This window comes from Sinocyclocheilus anshuiensis, unplaced genomic scaffold, assembly GCF_001515605.1.
Source record: "Sinocyclocheilus anshuiensis isolate Anshui unplaced genomic scaffold, SAMN03320099.WGS_v1.1 scaffold775, whole genome shotgun sequence".
Classification (NCBI taxonomy): Eukaryota; Metazoa; Chordata; class Actinopteri; order Cypriniformes; family Cyprinidae; genus Sinocyclocheilus; species Sinocyclocheilus anshuiensis.
In genome coordinates, this window is record NW_015552614.1 from 67,525 (window position 1) to 75,614 (window position 8,090).

The 8,090-nt window shown below is 37.1% G+C and overlaps 1 long non-coding RNA gene across 1 annotated transcript in view; it reads left to right on the forward strand.

Annotated features, from left to right (window-relative positions):
- Positions 1 to 425: 425 nt before the first annotated feature.
- Positions 426 to 8,090, forward strand: part of LOC107665950 (uncharacterized) — a 15,522-nt gene continuing 7,857 nt past the window's right edge. Inside the window, exons 1-2 of the long non-coding RNA XR_001631622.1 lie at positions 426 to 435; positions 2,051 to 2,053. This is a non-coding gene — a long non-coding RNA (uncharacterized LOC107665950). The remainder of the gene's footprint in view (positions 436 to 2,050; positions 2,054 to 8,090) is intronic.

Sequence of the window (8,090 nt, forward strand, 5' to 3'; positions counted from 1 at the left end):
CGGAGTGGAGTTGGAGCGGAGTGACATAATGCTTGGAGCGGTGGAAATTGCTCTCTCTCTGCTCCACTCACCTACTCTCCTGTCTTCCAGGCATGTCAGTCAGTCACGGTGCATTGTGGGACAGTACACAGTTCTCATTTAAAACAGTGTTTGACAGATATGAATAATCACACTATATTTTTGTTTACCCTCCTTCTCTCTTGCTATAGTTTATCTATTAATTGAGTTCACAACGTTGCAGCGAGTGACAGAGATGGAAGGATATTGATATTCACCCTCATCCCTCTCTCACTCCCTGACTCTTCCAGAGGGAACTTTTAGCTCCAGAGGATATTAGCATATGGGAAACAGGGCCTCCATCTGTCTGTTCTCTCCCCATACATTATTGCCTCTTTATATATTTGAGGCATCCCACCATGTGCGTCTACATTTAGTGTGTTATTCATAGGGAGATCACAGCAGACATGAATCTGTGTGTGCGTGTGTGTGTGTAATGGAATGTGTATGTGTGTGTACGCTTTCACAGGGACGATGAATAAGGTCAGTGATCTACAATTTGAGGACAGTACTGGCACCGTTAACTGTTTGTGACCCCCCTGAGAGACATTTTACCTGCAGCCATCTGCAAGGGAGACCCACTGTGCAAATGAATTACCCTGAGAGAGCGGGCATTTGTGTCTGTGTATGTCTGTGTGTGTGTGTGTGTGTTTCTTGTAAATGTGTTAAGAGAATAATTTCATGTGGATTGATTGGGATTTTACAAGTTGTACAGTATCATTTTTAACCAAATAAAAAGTAATAATTTATTTAAAATTATATTCATATGAATCAAATAATTAAATAAATATTATATCATTGTTTAGATTGTTTTAATTAATGTAATAGTGATGTATTATTACCATGGATTTTATAGGCCAAAAATTCTAATTGACTAATTCCACTTATTGACTAATTAGGAATTAGACTATTCTAATTCCAATAGGCTTTGTTTTATTTACAATCTTGAAAAATCTTTTTTACAGTGTACTAGTATTAGCCTTATTACCAAGTGACAGATTTAACATTGGCAACAAAGGATCTGAGCATTTATCCTACCTTTTAATAGTTTATTAACAATTTATTGTATTTAGCAATGTATTTCCTCTGTCTGCGACCATATCAGAATGAACCTGTGAACCGATTTTGAGAACTAGTGAGTTAGAGCTTGTGTTTGTGTGACTAAGAAAATTATTTTCAAGAAAAGGGGAGTAGAAGAGAAAGGTGTGGAAAGGAGTAAATGTGTGTGTGGGTGTGTGTTAAGAGCTGAGGTAATGAAATAGTAACAAGACTTCACACTGATCTATAGGTGTACGTGTTTCTAAAAACATTGGTAACACTTTAGAATAGGGAACACATATTCACTATTTATTAAGAGTTTTCCCTCAATAAACTCCTAATTTGCTGCTTATTAATTGTTAGTAAGTTAGTTGTTAAGTTTAGGTATGGGGTAGGGTTAAGGGATCTAAAATATGGTCATGCAGAATAAGACATTAATATATGCTTTATAAGTACTAATAAACAGCCAATATGCTAGTAATATGCATGCTAATAAGCAGCTAGTTAATAGTGAGAATTGGTCCTTAAAATTAAGTGTTACCAAAACATTTGACAGCTTTTAATAAGAAGCGGAAATGAAATGAGAAACTAGGTTTTACATTACAAGAAAATTAGAGTTTTGGCTATAAAAAACAAAGTCGAAAGTGGGATCCAAAAAAAAGTTTTTCTCATATCTTTCTAAACTTACACACAGGTTTAAAACAACATGAGTTTAAGTAAAGATCATTTTATTTTTGTGGTGAATTTTCTTTTTGTTTATTCTATAGGGCTGCACAATTAATTTAAATAAAACAGAAATCACAATATGACTTACTGCAATTATACAATGAAAAAAAAAAGGTTGCAGTGTTTCAGTGGCTCATGATCTGTTTTTTTTTTCAGTGTCCCAGAGTGTCTCGGTTTGCAGTAAATGCTGCTCCACACAAACTCATCTCATCTCTGCATCTGCTCTGAGTTTGTGTCGCTTATATCTTGCATTTGGGAACACAACATGTGGCAACCATCTTCCCAAACTTGTAACGAAAAGTGCTTATAAACCAGTTGTTATCAACAGACAAGATGCTTTAAGGACTCTCTGTGGTTTTCCACCGAAATAAAACTTGATGGTTTAAATGAAGAAATTAAGACAGCCTTAAATATTAGTACTGTAATTTTACAGTTTTACTGTAGTAGTAGAAGTAATAATAATTACAACAACAACTTGTTGTACTGTGTAGTATTTCAAGAGTAATATTTTTTATTTTAATCATTTTAGGGTCACACCTCAATTTAAGGACCAACTCATTAACTAGCTATTAACCTCAATAAACTAATTTACTGATTATTAATAGTTAGAAAAGTAATTGTTAATTTTAGGTATGGGGTAAGATTAAGGGATCTAAAATATGGTCATGCAGAATAAGCCATTAATAAGTACTATAAACAGTAAAAATGCTAGGTAATAAGCAACTAGTTAATAGTGAGAATCGGTCCTTAAAAATAAAGTGGTACCAATTTTGCTAATAATAATAATAATAACAATAATAATAATTATTATTATTATTATTATCATCACATATAATAATATAACTTTTGACTAAACTGTGCATTCCTACAAACTTGAGTGCAAACAGACATTTAGTTCAGCTTGATGTACTAACATAAGTAAAACTGGAATAAAAATAAAAACTATATAGAAAATACAAAAAAATAAAGAAACTACTAAAATTGACAAAAACACAACAAGAAAATTGGTAAAACTTTAAACTTAAAATGATAACTGAAAATAGAAAAATAAAAACTCATTCTAAATATTACTACAAAAATATATAGTAGTATCACACGTGAGAACTCATTAGAATATCATATTAGAATAACAGGCCGCATTCACAATTTTTATAAAAAAAATCGCAATTAGATGTTATTCCCCAAATTGTGCAGCCTTAATATTCTTATGCATATGCAGTTATACACACAAATATATAAAGTGTGGATATATACAGATCCTACAGCCTGAAATAGACTGTAATTTTCTCCTCTTCTGCACTAATCATCCTGCTGCTGTTGTTCAGAGGAACAGGCTTTTAAGTTTTATCTCTCTAATTGTCTTGTTCTCCCTTTAGAAATGCCAAACATAATTACATTTAAAAACACTTCCCCTCCACAACCAGAGTACGTTCATTTGCAAAGCCACTGCTGTTTTCGACAAGTGTCAAATCCATCGAAGACGCCAATGCGGCAGCTATCACTCACAGCACACACATGACACTGCAATAACTACCTGAGACTCACACACTTTCACTTCATTAGGAACCGACAACAGTATTGTGTTGTAGTACGGCTCACAATATTGTCTTCCCCACTGCTGTGTAAATATTTGATGGGGGTTCTCTTTCTCTATGTGAGCGTGTGTGTTTGTGCAAGTGTTGGCTAGTTGTGCCAGTCCTTTGTTTGAATTATTTGTGTACATATAAATCTGAATAATTTAGACATGCTGAGAGTAGCATTGTTTTGTTTGGCAGCCAAGTCGCACTGAAGGGTACAGTGGTTTAATCGCACTTCCAGTCACATGCACACACACCGTGCAATGTTATATACTGATTAATATGTGCAAAGCCAATTTCTGTGCAGCGGTACGCTCAAAACGTGCCTTTCGGAAAGTAGTAATTAGTAAGCAGTAAGCACTGTTTAATATTAAAATGGAGATTTGAGACTCTCTCACTCTGTTTCCCACGCTGCTTTGCTCTTAATAGTCTCCTCTCATAATTGGGGTCCGTCTAACCCCCTCCCCTCTCCCACCTCACTCATTCACACTCATACTCCAGCAAAGCATGTATAATGGCTGCCATTATGTCTGAGACTCCAATTAGTGCAGATCGTATAGGGGTTAACGCGCTCTCAGAGATGGGAGCTGTCTGGAGCACATTGCGAGGCGTTTGTGTACATGCGGATCCTCGCTAGGACCTTTGTTGTCTGTGTTTGTACAATGTAGTCTTGGAAGTTTCCGTGTTTAAGTGCTCTAAAATACCCAGACTGTCCTCACACCAATTAACACTCATTTACAAAGTGAGAAGGGTTTTTGTCTGTCCTCTTTGGAACCAATTTGTCTGTTTTGTGTGCATGCGAGTCTGTGATGGGATTAACAAGTAAGATGGATAAGACATGTTTTCTCAAGTTTATAAAGACGAGGAAGAACTTCTTCAACTTTTAACAAGTAATTTGGGGTCTGGTGTTGATAGGGCTTTATTTCATCAGCTCACAGATAAAGAAAAAAAAAGGGAGACAGAGAGTGTCTCATAATGGAAAGGCCGTCATCAGCATGTACTGTAGTGCACTGGTCAGAGTGAGTCACATGACTGCGCCTGATTGGCTGAAGGAGCGACTGCACTCACTCAGATTGCAGCACTGTTGTGTATTTTTGTCTTAATACAAGCAAAACTATTCTTATTGCTCATACTTTCTTTATTTACAAAGCCCTCAGGACTCCATCCATATCCAGAATATAGAGATATTGGGGTGGGACGCTTTTGACTTGAGGCAGTGTTCAGAAGCCCCATGTGGTAGCCCCAGCGGCCCCTTTTGGCCTCAGCCATGTCTAGAGACTAGAATAGACTATGATAGAGATATTTGGGTTGGACGCTTTTGACTTAGGATAGCGAACAAAGGCCCCATGTGGGGCCCCAGGCATGTCTAGGCACCAGAATATTGTGGAGATATTGAGGTGGGCTCTTTTAATTTGGGGAAGAGTACAGAGGAAACCATTTGGGGCCCAAGATGACCCCGGGGCCCTAGCTATATTTAGGTCTTAGAATGTAATAGAGATATCAGGGCAGTGTTATTTTAGTATTATTTATATACTATTATAGTATTTATTAATATTTTAATTAGATTTTATTTTTATATTTTCAGTTTTGTTTTAGTAACTGTTTTTTTAAATATTATTTTTATTTCAGTTTTAGTTGTTGTAATGTTAGTACTTCAATTTAAACTTGTTTTACTAATAATTTGAATTCGCTTTTATTTTTATATTTTCAGTTTCAGTGAGTAGTTTTTGTAATTTTATGTGCTTTTGTAATTTTTATTAGTTTTAGTACTTCAGTGTAAACCCATTTCAAGTCCATTGCCATTTCTAAGCATTTTAAGTTTAATCGTTTCATCCAGTCTGTATATTTTATTTTAACTGTATTTCAGTTAACAATTTTTAACGTTTTTAGTTTTATTTAACAATTATAACGTATAAGTGTATCGGGGTGAGCCCTTTTGATTTTTGACTTTATAAATAAATGTGATTGACTGACTGACTTTGGGCAGAAATGTAGACATGGCCCTAGATATGTCTCAACACCTTAAAAGCATTTCAAAAGACTCCAGCACCATTAAAATATGCATCATAAAATGTAAAAATCAAGTTTTTTTTTTTTTGTGCTTCCACTTCATCACCAAAACTGAATATCCTCATCCATAATTTTGTAAATAACAGTGTGTGCCTTCAGTTAAATGAATGTCTCGGTTTAAAGCACCTGCTTGGAAGTCTTGATATTTGAAGCATATAATGAGCCTCTCCCCTTCCCACAAGCAGCAGAGGAGCAGGTTTTCAAATCTCTCCTGGAGAACAGACTGAGTCATTTCTCTGCAGACTGATGTGCAGTTGGTACTCAGTGAGACCAAATTAAGTTTTCCTCCATCAATGGTACCTGAAGTGCTTTCAATCACAACACTAAACTGAAACAAATAGCCTGCCCATCTCTCTCAGTCTGCATTTCTTCTTTCTTTCTCTATCTCTTGCTCCTTCTGCCTCCCTTTGAATGAGTCAATCAGGGGGCTTTAGTCGCAGTTCTCGATTAGCAGGAGCCACCTGAATGCAGCATGCATTTTCACATGAAAAGTGGGCATTCGCATTCATTTTCAACTCGTTAAATCTCACATGGCCGTCATCATTAGGGAGCGTCTGCCAATTATGCATCTTTGACAAGGGTATTTCTCATCAAGCATCTGAGGACTTCATAAAGGAGACTCAGAGAAAAGTGAGGGTGAGCTGTAGAGGAGTAATGATGCCCCATTGAGGCTTTTGATCCTGAAACCATGGTCACACACAATCTCCCACTCCAGAACCTATCCTGCAAACCAAAAAAGATCTCCCATCCTGGCTAAATTTGTTGTTCCTTTTAAACTCCTAAAGATGTCCCACTTTATTAATGCTACTTGCAAGACATTTGATTTGGGGGAAGAAACCAAAACTATGAAACTTTGCTGTGAAATTGCAGCAACATTTTACAAACAAAAAACACCACATGTATGAAGCACTGCTCAGAGAAGTTACTTTTAAAACCAAGCAGCTTTCTGTTGGTCAATGTGTCAAATTCACATGATCAACTTAAAAATCAGTGAAACCTGCATGGGAAAGTTTATCGCCATCATGCAAAATGGATTTCAGTCACAACTTGCCAGATCGTTCTTTGTTTTAAGATGATTCTTACACCTGGCATTGTAATTAGGCACTGAAGAAGGTCATATTGGCCACATACACCTTGTACGTTTCGGAAGTGAAAACCATATTTAAATACAGGAGTAAATCCCCTAAACTCGCTCGAAATTGTTATGGAAACCATGGTATTCATAGCAGCGTTCTGAGTCTTGGGCATTTGGTGTCCACTATTTTTGACCAAAGTAATATTACAGCGACCAAAGACTTGTTAACTGGTTAGTTCGGTCCCGTACACTGAATTTTTATAAATGCGGTTTTCTTTACCTGAATTTAACTGAAGTGTGTATGTGGCCTTTGTTAGCGAAATGTTTGCATTTCTTCAGTGAAGCTGTCCTGTACTTGCTTTTTTTGTTGTCTTTTTTCACTTTTATAGTAACTGCAACTTTTCAAATTGGGGAAAACGAACAAACAAATGAAAAAACCTAAACCCATTAAACTGTGTACTCTGGTGTGTAACGCTGCAGACCTGAAAGATACCTCAAATCCCGTGGCTTAGAGGAGGCAGACACTATCCATGTGTGGCAGTAAGTGGTCAGGAGTTTGAAAATGACCAATAATAAGAGAAATCCTATAGTCGACTACGCCACCCGGAATACACCGGGACATAACAGCCCTAAGCAAAGGGACACAGGTTCGTTGCCAAAGGCAGGGTGAGCGGAAGGATAGACAGATAAATAAAAGTCACTTTGTTAACATACAATTGATAAAAACACACAACACTTCACACCAGGTCTCAATACATCACACGTCTTTACCAGTAACTTACAAAACAAAGTACAATACAAGAGAAAATAAAGAGGGAGGTGGCCAGCAAAGACCCTCAGATTTCTACCCCACACTCAATACCCATGACACACACTCATGAAAAATCAGTAATATTAAACACAGCACTCCATGTGGACACGCAGTACAAGGTACCATGGCCAACCCCTCCCACCTAAATCCACACACCAAACAATACAAAACAAAATATAACAGACGGACCCAGATGAATTCCAGACAGAACAAAACAGAGTAGAGCAGAGCAGAAGTGCAGTCAGTTACTTGAGGTTCGTTACGCTTCAATTAAGATCATTAGAAACCCCTGGACGTGCAATCAACCCTGCTGGACATTGAACAAGTTACGCATAAAAACTTGTTTAAAACAAACTTTAAAACTAGCCATACCTACCAACAAAACAGTACAATGCTGCAATACACATGGTCGCTCACCACGCAGGATTACAGCTACTTGCAGGCCCATATCTAAAAACAAACAAGGTAATAAGCCTCTCTATTTAACAGGCAAAAAGGCATTTTTAAAACTGGGACAAACCTGAAAACTGGCCAACAGCCAGCACACGACAGACAGGAGGATAACCCAACTGCTAGCACGCATTCAAAGCGCCACATGTCACAAATGGGGCGGTACCAAGGATGATGCATCCCAAGCAACCAAACACTCCCCCTTTTATAGGCACACAGGCACTAATTGGCTCATGAAACTTACCCAACCATGATAAAGTATGAACACTGATAGGTTCACCTATTT